The sequence below is a fragment of the Patella vulgata genome, chromosome 6 (assembly GCF_932274485.2).
Source record: "Patella vulgata chromosome 6, xgPatVulg1.2, whole genome shotgun sequence".
Taxonomy (NCBI): Eukaryota; Metazoa; Mollusca; class Gastropoda; family Patellidae; genus Patella; species Patella vulgata.
The window spans coordinates 28,916,012-28,933,659 of NC_065884.2; positions in this window are offsets into that span (position 1 = coordinate 28,916,012).

Sequence of the window (17,648 nt, forward strand, 5' to 3'; positions counted from 1 at the left end):
GTAATATCAATGTTGTGGATCCTCTAGGGGTCAAAGTTTTGATCCAATTTTGATGAATTTAAAACATCTTTATAAGTCCCAAAGATCATGGTTCCTTTCTATATTCGCACATATCAGACCATAAGTTCCTGGATTATGGCCCGTGATTGTACAAAAAAATCGCAATTTTAGCTTGTGGACCCTCAATAGGTCACAATTTTTATCTCATTTTAAAAGTCGTTTACATATATATATCACGGTTACTTCCTGACGATGATTAAGATCGAATTTCGTAGTGACCAAGACTGTCCAACAAAATGGCCGCTCCTTGAATGCAAATAGTATAAAAGTATGTAATACCAATATTGAGATAAAGAAGCCTATTTAATTTCAATAATTTCTGTTTATGGCCCTTGTTTCACTTTGTTGAATCTTATGAACGCTCTAATGCCAAAAGTTAACATCTGATCTTTGTTAAATTTACATGCAATATTTAAATTAGGGAAACGAAGAAGCCTATTGAATTCCAGCAATTTCCATTTATTACTTCTAGAGTTATGGCCCTTGTTTCACTTTGTTCAACCTTGTTAATGCTTGATTGATGAAAGTTATCATCCGATATGTATGAAATTTATATGCATCATTTAAATTTGTGAAACAGAGGTCTATTGAATTTCAGCAATTTCCGTCAATAATTTCTAGATTTATGGTGGTTGTGAACTTTATGAATGTTTGCAAAATATCGGACAATATTTCAACTACTTTAGGTTTACGGTTCCTTGTCTGGATAGCTTTATCAGTTGGATTGGGTGTATGGCTTCGTGTTCCAGAAGTTTCAGAAACCACCATTTGGCCGGAAAAACAAACTGAAGCTTACAAAATGGACAGAAAATTCGAATAAAAAAAAAGAAAAATAAAGGAAGATAGCTCTGAATTAAACTTATATTACTGTTATCGGATTGACTTCAGCTATCCAAAAATGTAAGTCAAATTTGAAAATTTTGAAAAATAACAAAAATTGTCTCGTAAACAAAGTTTTTTCAATATTCAAACGATAGAAGTCAACAATGAAATTTCAAAATTGCAACATGTGGGATTGCTATAGTTTGGGAAAAGTTTCAGTGATTCCGAAAATGTGTTTTGCTTGAAAATAGATAAAGAATTGACAAAACTACAGCCGATTTTAAATTTCGAGGCACTGTACAAAATTTGACCACTTCCGATCTGCACAGAAGTTTCAAAAATATTTTATCAAGTAGCCACCACCCAGTTTTCCAATAGAAAATTAGGTTCCAGATTGGTATCTGTTCTCGATCATGGAGAAATAGGCTCCCGCAGTAAATAATAATAATAATAAACAAGATTTTCTCGGCAGAGATTCACTGTTCTGCTTTTACTGGGCTAATTAAGACAGGCATACGCTATACAGAATGCAATGAGGGAAATTTTTCCTGGGCAGCGGCACTGTGGCCTATTCTTATATCGAATTCCAACTGCCAAGGGATCTTTAACATGGACCCCAATTTATAGACAGGTCCTCAGTTGATCGACCCATCCGAACGATTAGACAGCTGTCCTTATCAGGGCCTCCGATCTGTACCACTGACGAGGGGAAATGACGCTGGAAAATGCTGATATTTATGCGTATATATAATGAGTAACATTGCACCTGGGCAAAAAGAATTTGGAAAATAAAGGGAAATAACTGAGACTTGTATTGCTGTAATCATATTGACTCCCCCATTCCAGAAGTTTAAAATACGGATCATTTCATTTTTTTATTTTAAAACTTGAAAGATATTTCTATAGTTCAAAGACTTAGAATAAAGTCACCTGGCTGGGACAGCAGGTGTTTCCATATATCAGACAAAATCAAAACCATGCCATGGACAATATTGCGCAAACATGAAACCCCAAAAATGTCAGAAACTGTTTGAATATAACAATAGGTTTTATGTTAGAGAATTTACTTTTTTCCCCCAAATTACGACACTTACGAGGTTCAGTCTAATATCCCCAGATCACTTGAATTAGGTTTAAGGGTGAATTATCGATATAATTAACGGCTAGTGGCTTTATGATCTGGATTTCTGTCTACGTTTTAAATTTTAGGTTGCTAAGCTTTAACGTAGCAAGTATTGAAACGGGCTGAAGAGTGAAGTCGAGTCAACTAATAGACTGCTAAAATATAACGAGAACCATTCCCCCTTGCCAAAAGGTAATCTAAAAATAAAAAGATATTGCTGAGACCGTATTGCTGGAATCGGATATACTTTCCATTGCAGAAGTTTCTGAAAAATCGATCAAGTCGTTTAAAACCCAGAAGGATCAGAAAATGAGTTAATAATGGCTGGAAAAATGCCGAGAAAATATCTAACAATAAACTTAGATAACTTATAATGAATCTTATGTTTTTGAAATCGGATTGACCTCAGCTATTCAAATGATTAGATCAAGTTTGTAAGTTTTAAAAATTAAGATAAAAAAAATGTCATGCAATCAAGCTTCGAAAAGGGGAATCCAACTCACGAAACGGCGGCTTATTTCGAGTATTTCCAAGCCGTTCATGCAGATTTTTCACTCGTAAATAACTTTGTGCTTTGATCCCTCATTTCTCCATGGGGAGATAAGATAGAAAATTTCAAAAGACATTGTTTAAGTTAAATGAATCAGGTCTACTTTTAATTCAAATTTCCTGAAAATTGTGCTAATATTAAAGAAGTTGTCAAATTCGTTTTTACTTCCGAAATAATATGTCAATGACGTAATTTTTGAAATTCGAAAATAGCAGATTTAAAGTAAATGTTTCAAAGTACCCAAAGAAATATGAATATGTAAAATAGGTCAAATATTCACAAAGTTACAGCTATGTAGGTTAATTCTTTCGTCATTTCGGATTTGTGAAACATTTCGAAAATATATATTCCAAAGCCAACATCCATTCTGGGAGACAGGTTAGAGATTTAGAAAGATCCAAAGAATAGATTCTTGGATATAAGTTTGAGAGAATCTTAAGAAAGAAATTGTCCTGTAAACAACTTTGTCGGCACGAAAAACGTCAAAGTAAAAATTCGAAATTTTGAAATTTTGAAATACCAAAAATTTGTGCCTGAGCCGGGCTATCCAGAAATGTAATAATTTCGGTAAAAGGAGACGGATTCTCTAAACCACGACCTATTGTGCATGTTTTCAAGCCCATTAATGTGGATTTTTCACTATTTTTCATTTTCAATTCAAAATGGCGTCCATCATTTGCCAGAAATCAAAATTCTAAGCATTACATCAAGGATTCAAGATGGTGGCACTTGCGGATTGAGCTACAAACTCTATTTTTTGTGTACGAATCAGTAGTGTCATAGCTAGTATAAAAAAAATAATTCAAGGTAATCTGACCTATATTTCGTCGATTTTTTTGAAAAATTTGATCCTTTAATTTTGACGGGGAGATAAGTTAGAAAATTTCTAATGAGAACTTTCACGACGCCTCAGTAAGATCCACATACATACCAAAATTCAACAAAATCGTGCAAATATTCAAGAAGTGGTCAAGTTGGACTCAACTTCCGGGTCAAATTTTCGAAAATCTGAAATTGCAGATGAAAATGATTTTGTTCAAGGTACTCAAAGAAAAATGAATTATTAAAATAGGCCAAAAAGTTATGACTATGCATTGTCATTTTTTTTCCTTCGTAAAATTCAGTGATTTCGGATTCGTAAAACGTTTGGAAAATATATTCATCCAAAGCCACCACTCATTCTTGTGGCGTTAGGTCAAAGTTTCAGAAAGATCCTATGGTTAGATTCTGAGATATAAGATTTGCAGGAAAAACACACAAAAAAAATAATAATTAATCTTAACAAAATTAACAATAAGCTTTCATATGAAATATGAAAGCTTAATAATAATTTTAGTAATAACAATAGTCTTTCCGACAGTTTCCAAAAAGAATCGCCAATATTGTAAAGCATTATCACCAAAATTATCGCCAGAATCAAATTTTAATCGCCACTTTCATATTTTTATTGCAAATTGCAACTTTGGTGACCGACAGTGCGAGTCCTGATTGAGAGTAACTCGTTTAATATGATTGTTACCCATTTTCTTCAATCCATCTTTTCAGTATTTCTAAACACCTTGCATGTCAAGAGCTTTTGTGATTATTTTTTTCAAACTAGCTCGATTGTTTAGCTAGACATAATATGGAAACCTATAGAAATCAGTGTCAACATGAGTTATTTCCCCTGTTATTTAAATCTTGTAAATGCCATATCGATCAGTGCTTTTGAAATTTTCTTTTCAAAATGTTTTTTTCATACTTGCTTTGTTTGGCTAGTCATCATAATGAACCCTGTTGAGTTATTGCTTCCCTAAAACTTTGTAAGCTCTCTTTAGGTAGAGTTTTTATATGCCCACATTTTCATGTGGACGTATATTGTCGTCGCCCCTGTCTGTCCGTCCGTCCGTCCGTCCACAATTGGGTGTGAACACTCTACATGTCACAATTTTTATCCGATGTCAATGAAATTTGAAATATAGGTTTATCACCCTAAGATCTCAGTTTCTTTAGATATTGGCATGTATCGGACCACTTTTGGTGAAACTTGAAATGCATGTTTATAACCCAAACATCTTGGTTTCTTTCAATATTCGCGCATATCGGATCGTAACTTCCTGAATTATGGCCTCAATTATTATCCGATTTTAAAAAACGTTTAAATACATCACCATTCCACAATAATGAATTTTGGGAAAGTCGAAATGAAACTGCCTGACAAAATGGCCGCTCTTTGTACGCAAATTGTGTAGAAGTGTGTAATACGAAGGTTGTTGACCATCAAGAGGTCACAATTTTTATCCAGTTTTGATTAAACTGAAAACATATCTTTATATCCCAAAGATCTCAGTCCCTTTTGTTATTTGCACATTTCAGGCCATAACTTTCTGATTGTACAAAAAACCGCATTTGTTTTTAGCTTGTTCTCTATCCATCTCTTGCAAAATGTGGGCGTATCCTGCCTGGCAGCTGCTGGTTGATAGTTTTTTCCAAACCAGGCTGGGAATGTTTGGTTTATCATAAGAAGGGAGGCTATCAAAAATACATCTATACAATTACAATGCTATGTTTCTGAGTTGTTTATAGTTTGGCATATGTTTGTATAATAATTTCAAGATTTAAAGTTAATTGGTAGATTTCTTTGGGGAAACAACATATTTCATTTTATATATCAAATTCATCAAAATAATGCACATATATTTCTTTTATGTACACTTAAATGATACAGAGAGTATATTTTTATGTTCATATTAATATCTTGTCCATCATGTGCTTCATGAAAACTTCATCAAAGAATCATGAGTTTTCTGTTTTAAACTTTTATTTGGTAATTTCTATGTTTATTGGGTGATTAACCTGATTAGCTGATGCTTGCCCATCAGTATTAATATTTAGCTGCTACAGTATAATAGAGATCTTGTTAATGCTAGGTTCCCACTGTCGTGCGATGTGTTACGATAGAATTGTCCCTATTGAGTCCACGATCTGGTATGTGCAGATACGTTCGGATCAGTTTTGATACGATCAACACGATTGCTACGAGTGATCACAATATATGATAAGACCTGATAGGATCACTCCACCATTATAGTAGAAACAAGAGTTTTAATTTCTAGATATTTATTAGTCTTCCAGCATGGTACATAGTAGTTCCACAACAAACAATTGAATATCAAGTGACCAGTACAATTAAGTATCTGCTAAATATACAACATATTACTACTGAATACTGGCTCACACAACATCCCTTTTTGTTTTTAATAAAAGCTTACTAATTAACGGGGATCACGGTGGCTAAGTGGTTCCCCCTTGTCAGTGATGCAGGACAGAGGGCCTGACAAGGACAGCTGTCTAGTCATTCAAATGAGACGAAAAACCGAGGTCCCGTGTCACATTGGTGTGCACGTAAAAGATCCCTTGACAGTTGGAATTCGATATTAGAGTAGGTCGTAGTGCTGCTGTCCGGGCAAAATTTCCCTCATAGCACACTGTATGGCATATGCAAAACAGTAGGACGTTAAACCCCATTTCATTTCATTCCATTACTAATTAACAGGTTTAAAAACACGTTTTGATTTTCTTATGTACATCGGTTTGTTTTATTTCTTAGGTTTAGTAATGGACTGAGTTGATGACAAATTATGATCAATCATTTGGTAATCAGTATCAGATTAACAATAATCAACATCATATACATCTGAATTATATGGTTCAACAATGGGTGGATTTCATAAAATTAAAGAAGTTTGATTTCTCCTAATTTTGCCAAAAATAATTTCAATGATATGATCTTGGAGAATTTACACTTTTCCTAATTACAATACCATGAATCTTTTTATCCTTTATAAAGACATTACAGTTAGGTTGTAGCTCTTTTAAGAAAGAGGTTTAATGATGATTTTTAAAATTTAATTTAGATTTTGCTCTATACTGTTCCTCTCTCTTCATTGCTGTTTAAAGAAAATGCCAATGTGGAATTAACCTGTTTCAAGAAAAGGTCAATGAGGAATTAACCTATCAGGTGGAACTGGAAGGGAATTACAAAGTTTTCTGCCATACCACGACTTATCATAGCGCGAATCGTTATAGTGGGAACCTAGAATTAGTCTTTAACAGGTTTTTCCTATGCATGACAATTACAATTATACATACTGAAACGTTATGAAAATGCACCACTTTTATATTTGGTTGATTGAGATACACTTAAAGATAACACCTGAGAAGGATATTTTCAAATGTACCATGGATCAATTCTCTCAAAAATTCAAATTGACAGCTAAACACCAAGAACCCTCCATACCGTTAATTCAAAGGGGCGTGAGTACCATGAGTACCAGCTCGCCGTCGCATGATATATTCATAGGTTTTATACTACTTTCACCACCGTGGGGGCGCAAATTGTTAATGCATGCGTGTTGCATCATAAAATCTATCATTGAGTCAAGTGGCATGATTTCGATTCCCTGCTTGTACGAGACAAGGAATAGGGTCGCCTGTCCAACCTCTTGGGTTTTCTCTAATTCCTCTGGTTTCCTCCCACTGCTAAAGACCCCTATGCGCAAGCGAATTAATGAAATAAAATTGAACCATATGTTAGTCTCTCTCTCTCTCTCTCTCTCTCACAAACTAAAGACAATGATGAAAAAGGTGAATATGGAACTGGCTCACTAACTAGTAGGTGATGGCTTCCATTCAATATATACACGATTTCCGAGAAATTTCCTTGGGGAGTTTCAGCCTGGTTTCCACTTGTCAGTGGTGATGGACACAGGATCTGGAAAGGAAAAGTGTCTATATAGTCATTCGAACGGGACCCAAAATCTAGGGATAACATTAGCGACATGTTAAAGGTGATTTGATTTTTTTAAAATTATGATTCTATTAAACTACATCCAGTAGACCATGATGTTCTGTTTACAAAATTGTTTACAAATTAATAATCTTCCAAACGGCTCAAAGTTGTACATTTTCACTTTCAGGGAAAGAAAATGTGATTTTTGTCTGAAAATGGCATTTTGGGAGACATTATATACCTATATTTTATCACACAGGTCCCGCCATACCTAGTTTTTGTCATTAAACCCCATTTCTCTGTATAGTTCCCCTGTATAGTTTACAATAATTTATGAAGTGACTGTTGTCATTCAAACATGGATCTATTGCGTTGTTTTAATAAGGACTTGTGGCATCTATGGTATTTTTGTGACTCTATTATTCGGGATTAAAGCTGTTACAGTTTAAAATGAAATGGGGTTTAACATATAGGGGTCTGTCTGGCTATGTGCCATTCCTTCCCCAAATGTGCCCTCATTTGGTTTAGTTCTTGGTTGTTGCTTACTGTGTTCATCATAATCCCTCAACCAAGTGCCCCTAAAGTGCCCTAAGTTCGATCTGCCTTACCCTCCTTAAGAGGCCCCAGTACACCTCTACATACACCATGCAGCATGTCATGAGAAGTTTTGCCGGGACAACAGTGTTTTCTCCAACTTTTCATTCAATTCCAACAGATCAAGGGTTCTTTAACATACATGACAGTCGACAATGTGTACACAAAACTTGAGGTTTTTATCATACAAACGACTAGGTGTTCTTTCTTGATGAATTGGCATCTTCATCCATGAATCTTTGCCTTATGCTAAGTATTGGCAGATCAACAGGTTAGAGGATATTCTAGGAACATTGATCTCCTGTGATATACAACCTCAAACAATTACAGAACATCCAGCATAAGGTACAGTTGATTTCATGTTCCTAGGTTTATAACCTCTACTATAAGTTGTATTTTGGTGCCTCCAAACCTCTGTAGGTGGCATACTAAAAACCTGCTCTAATCTGACCATTTGATAGTTTGGACCCCCTGACCCAGTCTTTTCTAAATACAATGTTAAACATCATCTCTGATGATAAACTTCAAGGAGTGGGCTTTTAATTAACCTTTTAGACCACATTGCTGGTGCTCTGAATTGATTCCTCAATGTTTGGGTCAAAATTCATATATTGGGGAGACCCAGTTGTCTTTAGGACAGAACGACCGGATGTATTAATGCTGTATTAAACCAATTGCGTATATTGGTGTCTTTCTCAGTGTATTAAACCAATTGTGTCTCTTGGGGTATTTCTTGTTGTATTAAACCAATTGCATCTATTGGAGTCTTTTTCTCACTCATTGAATTTGAATATTGCTTCATTATTGTGTCTCTGTCCCCTCTGCAGATGGAGCTTTTTGACTCTAAATGGAATAGCATGAGGTTTAACTCATAAGTCAGTTTGATACTAATAAACTTTTATATGATTTTCTTGTCAAGCCTGATTCAAACCCATAGCATTCCCTGACTGCTTGATTTACATTACATCAAGATAGTCATTCTGCATGTACACAGAAATTCCGTCTGTATACTAACTTGTCATCATTTTAGTTTGTCTGAGCGAAACAACCCTATTGATAGGTGCATTACAAGGGGAGAAATATAACATTATAAGTTATAATAATGAATACATTATATTTATGGCATGATAAATAGCTATTGTCACGATATAGTTTATGTGTGCTTTTGAAGGTTTGACCACTGCATGGTAGATGTTAACCAATGGCTATGTTTTGTTTTTAGGGGCACACCCGTTTTGTTATTTTTGTGTTAATTGGTTTGCTTAGAAGCCATATTGTGATGGTTTACATGTTTGTAGATCAAATATATCGCTAAATAACACGATTGAATAGAACATGCTTATCCAGATAATTTCGTAAACACAGTTGTTTTATGGTATAATATCTCCAAGCCAAGATATATCTAAATACCTGTAATCAATTATATTCGTGGAAGATTTGTGCAATAAAGTTTTGTGTCGATGCATTGTCAGTTTCAGCTTTTTCCTACCCTGTTCGTGAAATGCTGCCTGTTAGTCCGTTTGTGATGATGTGCTGTAGGCTTGTTCTGATATTGTTCAGTGCCTATTTCTACTGGTCCATGAGCAGAGATTGGAGATCGAAGGAATTTCGCTACTGTTTTTAATTCTGATTGGTCAGATGTGTAAGTGCAGACGGTTTCATTTCATTAGTTTGATTTTATTTTGCCTTTTTGCTTGCATGTCTTTTATAAAACCTTAAACAATGATCACTTTGTTTGCTTTGATTGATAGAATAGATTTAAAATTAAATAATTTTTAATAACCCTTTCTGCCTTAAGTTACTAACATGATTTATTTTTTTTTGTTAGGATAGATGAGTACCCAACAATGTTTTTGTAAAGGAACTCCCTATTATTATTATTACAGCTGGCACAATAACCCATCCTTGTTTTTTTTTTATTTATTTTAAAGCTATTAATAAAACAGTTTTCTTTTGTTCATGGAGTAAATTAAGGCACTGCTTCTTTTACACAAATGCTTTCTACATTAAAGGGTAGGGGAAAGTTCCTAGGGTCAGGGGGATACTTCTGGTATACCTGTGAGAAATATGTTATGTATTTGTGGAACATTATCCTTGAGACACAAGAAAGGTTGAAAAAGACTACACATTAATTGGAGGTATGGTCATGGTATTATCTATGATTACATGAATAGGAAAGCCATGTTCCCTTTTGTAGCACGGTAGAACTATGAGGTAAATTGTATTTAAATTGGAACATGACATAATCGTATCATCCATTGGCGTTTTTCATACATACTCATCATATGCCCTTGAATCAGGAGCAGAACAGTAGGACATTAAACCCCATTTCATTTCATTTCCTTTGAATCATTAGGGACCTTTCGCATCGGTACGAAAACGAATACGAAAACGTCATCGATTAATGTGTACTTGTGACGTCAATCCATAATGAGTGTTTGGCCAGTGAAAAACATTAAGCGTATGGAGCTGGATTTACGTAGGTATGCAAACGAATATGTTTCTTGTCTCATATATTGAGTTATCCACAATTTTTGAAGGCTTTGTCTATATCTCGAAATAATGTGCTTAAAACCAATATTCTGCTTGATTTGTTGTACATCTGCCCAAAAATTAATTGAAAACTTTGCCTTGACTGAGAAGTTCATGGAGTGGAAATTAACGCCATCTAGCTATATACGTCGGACTGCAAAACCGCGTGTTAGAGGATACGACATTGAAAACGTAAACAAACATATGTTCGTTTTGGTGTTCGTTTTCGTACCTATGCGAAAGGTCCCTATTATCTGCTTATACAGTCACAGCTTTTGAACCAATGAATCTAATGGTCGAAACAATTCATACCGTCACTTCTGCCTGCCGTTCTTCCAATTGTAAATTAAATGTATATAAGTTTCTTTGAATCACCTCACAGCACATTGATAAATCTTGACAATTTTGTGTCCTATGTATATATATCAAAATAATCCCTTAGCATGAATCCGTAACTCTGTTGTAAAGATATTCTTGCATGCACATTTCCATGCACGGCCATTAGCAATTGTTATTTTACCTCTCAAAATATTAGTTACCGTATATATTTACAATTGGTATTTAGAAAAGTTTATGATATATTCAAAGTTATATTGAAACCTCCTATGATAATAATAAAATAAAATAAATATTGTCCCTTGAATTGTAAATTCATGTAGTTGAAAGTTATTTAAGATAGGTATATTGTTATTTACATATTGGTAATTAGGATATTAGAATGAGATCGGTATCCATTTTTTTCACTCTGAATTGATAATTTGAAGCAAAGGATCTCTTTGTGATGGTATGGAATGTAACATAATAATGGCTAATAACTTCCAGTTGTTTGATTGATTGTTTTAATGAAATACTTATTTCCAGCAATTGATTTAATTTTCTGCTTTCAGTGACCGGCTATGACATTCTTTTAACCAACACGGAGAGCACCCAGCAATCCAACGTTCTTATTGGTTGTCGTTTGCTCTTTGCCTTTATCAGTTTCATCTACTATTACTTGGTTGGTGACAAACTGATTTCTATAAGAAGGTCGGCTTCAACCAAGGAGCTTCAGGAACAAGAAAAAAAACAGTGAAAAGTGAGCATTTGAGGGCTAGTTTAAAACAAAAGGGTGTTATGAGCAGACACCAAGTTGGATTGAATCACTAATATTTTTGATTTTAAGATACTATAAATAAATTTCATTATTGTATTATAATAAAAGACATCAACAAGTGATCATGGAAGTGATCTATTAAAATAATATAATGATGCTCTCTTAGGACAGGGTCAGAGCAGCTGTACTGATTTCTACAAGAAGTAATCATACAAGAGTGACAGTACATGAACATGGTTTATACCAAAGTGGAATAATACAGAAAACTGTTCCATAAATTTGTTTAATTATTTTACAATATGACTAGATATTTTTCTACATGTATACTCAAATTTTAAACTAGCCTTCTTGAACCTCTACAGATAATGACAGTGGTGCACCATTCCAGATACCCATACTTTTAACGACATTTCAGTTCACATACATGTTGTGGGGGTCACCAAAATTATCAAACTGTAGTAACTTTGTAGTCATCACTCTATATTGTTATGTCATCGTCTACTGTGCCACTCTTAATCCAAAGTTCTGAATCCACAGTTTTTAGTCTGTTTAAGCAATGCTAATTATCTTGAATAACTTATCACATAGAATTATTAAATTTATTCCGTATTAATTGGAATTTTGGAATAAAGTCAACTGGAAGGAATACCGGGTAAATCAATATTGATAAACAATATATTATACTACTGAAAAGCAATAGTTCTTAGTACAGTGTGCACAATATAATTTAGTTCCACGAACTATCTGTTATTGTTATGTTACGTTTTAAAGTCCTGTGGTTTTTTACTTTAAGGCAAAATTAAGAGATTTATCTCTTGCAGTATCTTCTCCTTGCGTATGGTTTATGAACATTGAACTTGCTGGTGTTAATGACTGAATATGTATGCGGGGTTGAAAATGATAAAATGCAAATTAGATGTAGTTAAGAATTTTGCTTTTTAAAGAATGAACAAGTTGTATTTCAGACTGGACTTGAAGCTTGAACAAAGCACACTTGACCACGCCAGAAAACGGCCATATATTTTCAACATGGAAACATATCCTGCATGCCCTTCAGTTTTGCAGGATGCACTGGCCTTCGGTGTAGAAAAGCTTGGTTACAAAAGATGTATGCTTATTTCAATATCAACATTATTTAATTCAGACCTGTAAAAAAATGCTGTATCAGCTCCACCTAAACAATTAAACAATTCAAAGGGAATTTTACCAGGCTCAAGACATTTTATTTGTTTTATGAGTGTGGGTCCTACAAAGTTTAAAATGTGGTTTTGTGATGTAGGAAATTTGCCAGATTCATAAAACCCTTCCGTTTTAGATAGTGAAATTCGCAACATAATTCCAACTGTTAAACTAGTATAGTTTTACGAATTCACCCAATGGCCACCATGTAATTATTACCAATATTGTGGAATAAATTTTACAGTGCCATTTGTAATGAGAGTTAGAATTTTGTAGATTTTAACCGTGTCTTGTAACATTTGCAAAATATTTATGAAACTAGACTCTATTCCGTTTTGATATAAAGAAAATTTGACAGTAAATTAAACAACTAAAGCTGACGTTTAATGACCAGCTACTATATTACAAGCGTATAAATGGAAATAGAACAAAATACAAATCCAAATTACAATTTAAGAAATAACATTTTTACATTTGTAAATTGCCATTTTACTATTATGTAATTCAGAAGTTATATGCACTGAAGTAAGCATGTTAGCACAAGAATTGTGTCATGAATTCTGTTTAACTGTCTTATGGTAATGGATAAATTCATCAGCAACAATTAAAATTCCATATTTTGTGTTCTATTACATATTTAGAGAGTAACATTTGCACATAAGTATTGTAAGACACAAGTGTTTGTTACTAGTATAAGTGCACAGCTTAAATACTTCTTTTGCAATTCTTATTTACCCTGCGCCTCAAAAAACCCACAAAACATTTTGATAAATGAATACTTAAATATTGTTTTGTTTTCTAAATATATCTTGTCACCGAATTTATTCATATATGAGAATAAATTACCTAATAAGAAACTTATTGTTTGTTTGTCCATGAAGAGAATATTATATGTACATGTAAATGTATCTTGTTTGCCATATATTGTTATTCCCTCATCCAAAAATTGTTAATAAATATTGATGTATGTACATCTAAATGGCATATATATAAAATGATAATATGTATTGTATTATTGTACTGATCCTTTTCACAGTTTTTAGCATGGTTTAGAATTAGTGCAATCTATCTATACTTGTATACAACAATGACAGGCAAATCAAAGTCAAGGATTGAATATGTACCTATAGGCATAACATGTGTCATATAAATAACCTGTTACTTAATGTAATCTATGTGTCCAGAAAACTTTTTTTTTTAACATTAACTTAAATTGAACAACTATGTTATCACACTTGACTGCAGGTGGCACTGTTGGTTTTTCTTTTCCATCCAAAAGCTCCGGTATCTGAAACTGGTGGGTTGGGTTTGGGATGCGGGGGCTTGGGGCAGTATTGTCACTCAATTGAGTCATCACTAGGAACAGTTGACACCCATTACTATATCAAGGTATCACTTAACCATTCATCAGTATACTTATATCTTTGTTGATTTGTCTTTTAGTTGTTGGGTGAGATTGGGGTGATTTTTTTTTTAGTAAAATAGAATTAGAGTACCAGATATATAAAAATGATAATTGATAAATGAATGTCTTGTCATGTAAACCACTTGCATTATTTTGTCGGACATGTTCATATTATCCTTTTTTGAGTAAAAGATTTACAGTTCCATAGCCATAATAATATTAATATGTGTATTATTCCAACATTTCTTTTTCATACAAACGAGCATGTGACAAGGGGTAGGGTCGCCTGCCCAACCTTGTCGATTTTTTTCTGGGTCCTCTGGTTTCCTCCAACTGCTAAAGACCCCTATGCGCATGCGAATTAATTAAATAAAATTGAACCATGTGTTAGTCTCTCTCTCTCTCATACAAACTAAAGACAATGATCAAAAAAAATGAGGGTGACATTTTATCTCTCCAGTTAGACACTTTATGCAGCCTTGTGACTGGTAGGGGCAAGGTCAATATGGAACTTGCTCACTAACTAGTAGGTGATGGCTTCCATTCCATATACACACGCTTTCCGAGAAAGTTCCTTGGGGTGTTTCAGTCTGGTTTCCGCTTGTCAGTGGTGATGGACGCAGGATCTCGAAAGGAAAAGCGTCTATATAGTCATTCGAACGGGACCCAAAATCTAGGAATAACATTAGCGACATGTTAAAGGTGGTTTAATTTTTTTTAAGATTATGATTCTGTTAAACTACATCCAGACCACGACGTTCTGTTTACAAAATTGTTTACAAATAATAATTTTTCAAATGGCTCAAAGTTGTACATTTTCACTTTCAGCGAAATAAAATGTGATTTTTGTCTGAAAATGGAATTTTTGGGAGATATTATATACCTATATTTTAGTACACAGGCTATAAACATAGTCGACGCCCTTGTAAAACCTGGTAATAAAATATAATTAAAGGCTATATACAAATTTTAACATTCTTGTAACAAATAGTTAAAACTTCGTAGCAAAAAAAAAGAGGCGAATATAATAATTATGGCAGTAATTAGCGAAATATAATGAACCTGAGTATGATGCATTTTCAATTCAGTAACCATATTCTTTGAATGGCATTTTGTAATTGGAACTTAATCAAATAACACACTACTTATGGATAACAATTACTATGGTTTATTTCACCATTTTAATTGTTATCCATAAATAGTGTGTTATTCATCAAGTTAGATAAATTTGAAAAAATAATAATAATTCAAACCCTTTAAACCTCTTCTCCCTGGAGTTCCTAAAAGGTCAATTTTCGGCGGTACCAAATAACTAACATTTGGACAAACTCGGATGTAGCAATAGTTAAAAGAAAAAAAAACGTATATATAGTAACCGAAATCAAAAGGCACAATAAATATATTTTTAATACTTTTTCTTAAATGGTATAAAAAAAGGTATCGTTTTGGGCAGAACCGAATCCCTTATGATATTTGGCTAGACTCCATGTATGGATGTGGGCATCAATCAGTCAGGTATATATACAATACTACAAAAAAGTAACCTATTTTGTAAACATTGTTTCACTTTAAAATGAAACTTGGCGCAGTACGTTGATCCTACTACTATAGGGTTAGGGTTAGTAGTAGAAATCTTGTGGAATTCAAAAGTAGCCGGGTCAACGTACTAGGCCTGGAACTTATAGATCAAATCTCCCCTTCATTATCGTTATCAAGGACGTGGTTTTAAAACTTAGATGTTTTTCTCGTTTTGTTTTTTGTTCATCTCTGCTAGTTTTATTATGTCTAACTTGTATTTGTTTTCGAAATATTTACATTATGTATATTATATATTGTTAATGTATGTACAAAAAAAAATAAAAAAATAAAAAACCATCACTATATTGTCATGTTAATAGAAACAGATGTATATTTTGCGAATAAATTTTGTCAAATGTCAGTTTTGTTTTTTGTTCTTTTTTTTTTTTTTATCGCACTAAGACTTTTCTTACGAGATCGGGTGGTTATACACACTAGTTTTAGATCAATGTGGAATGAAATAAAATATGGGGTTTAACTTTAACGTCCTAATTCAAAAACAAATAACTATATGTTGGTTGACTAGTAAACCAGCTCGGAGATATTGCTGATAAAATTATGTCAATCCCAGACATCATTAATCTTAAACTCATCAATCAAAAAGTGAAATTAAAAGTAACGGGTTTTTTTTTTCTTTTTAAATAAAACATATAATAATATTCCCATTACTTGGGTCTTGGGGGCATCACGAAACCTCGTACTGAAATTTCGTATAAATGTCCAATGTAGGAAAAGTGTTAAACGGGCATTATATAAGAGCCAAATTTGCCTATTGCAGGTTTTTCTTCGGGTCTTAAATGTTATATAAATTATTAATTAGACATTTACTAACGTAACAAAACCATAATCAACTCTCGACGGCGCGGCGAATTACCCAATAACACCCAATAACTCCAAAATAACACCCAATAACTCCAAAATAACAACCAATAACTACAAAATGTTGACTTTGGAAACACAAAATAACAATTTAGTTGAATTTAAGAAGCATCCCTGCTTTGTGTCCAAATCGGAGTTTCACGCCCACTCGCCTAAAGGGAGATAACTCGTATATGTGATTTTTGTTGACAAGAAATTAATAACACCCAATAACTGCTTAATAACACCAAATTGTTGACTTTGGAAATACAAAATAACAATTTAGTTGAATTTAAAAGCCTCGCAACGTTGAGCACAAATCAGAGTTTTACGCTCACTCGCCTGAAGGAGATAACTCGTGTATGTGATTTTTGTTTACAAGAAATTAATGTATACATGGACGTCAAATATGGAATAACTATTTCAACCCCTCCATGGGTATCGTCAGGCGGTTGCAATAACAAAACGTTATTACAGATGTCCCCGCTATAGATTTAGTCATAGATGTTTCTTCGTCGGTACCAAATATTATTTTATCACTACCTAACTGGGAATTAACGAAGATGTGAAAAGAAATAGTGATAGGTTGGTGCTTCGCCATCCCATTGGAGCATCATGGGGCCAAGCATTATGGGGTTTTGATTCGTTTCGCGATATAAAAATAACTATAGCGGGGATATCTGTAATAACTTTCTGTTATTGCCACCCCACCGCCTGACGATACCCATGGAGGGGTTGAAATAGTTATTTATAGATTGATGGCCATCTTATATATAATAATAATAATGCACTAGTTAAAGCGATTTTTGATTTAAGGATATGTAATGATATATAAGGATTAAAACGTACACAAAATACTTTGTCGTGAGTATTAGTTATGTAGATAGACGGATGAGGTTTAATGTCCACTATGTCATTTCAATAATTCTCTTGTGTGTGTGGGGGGGGGGGGTGTCTTTACCAGTGTGATGACCCAGAGAGAACCCACGATTCTGGACAGACGACACTAATTCTTGTCAGGTATAACCGGGGAATCACATACACAAGTTATCTCCCTTCAGGCGAGTGAGCGTGAAACTCCGA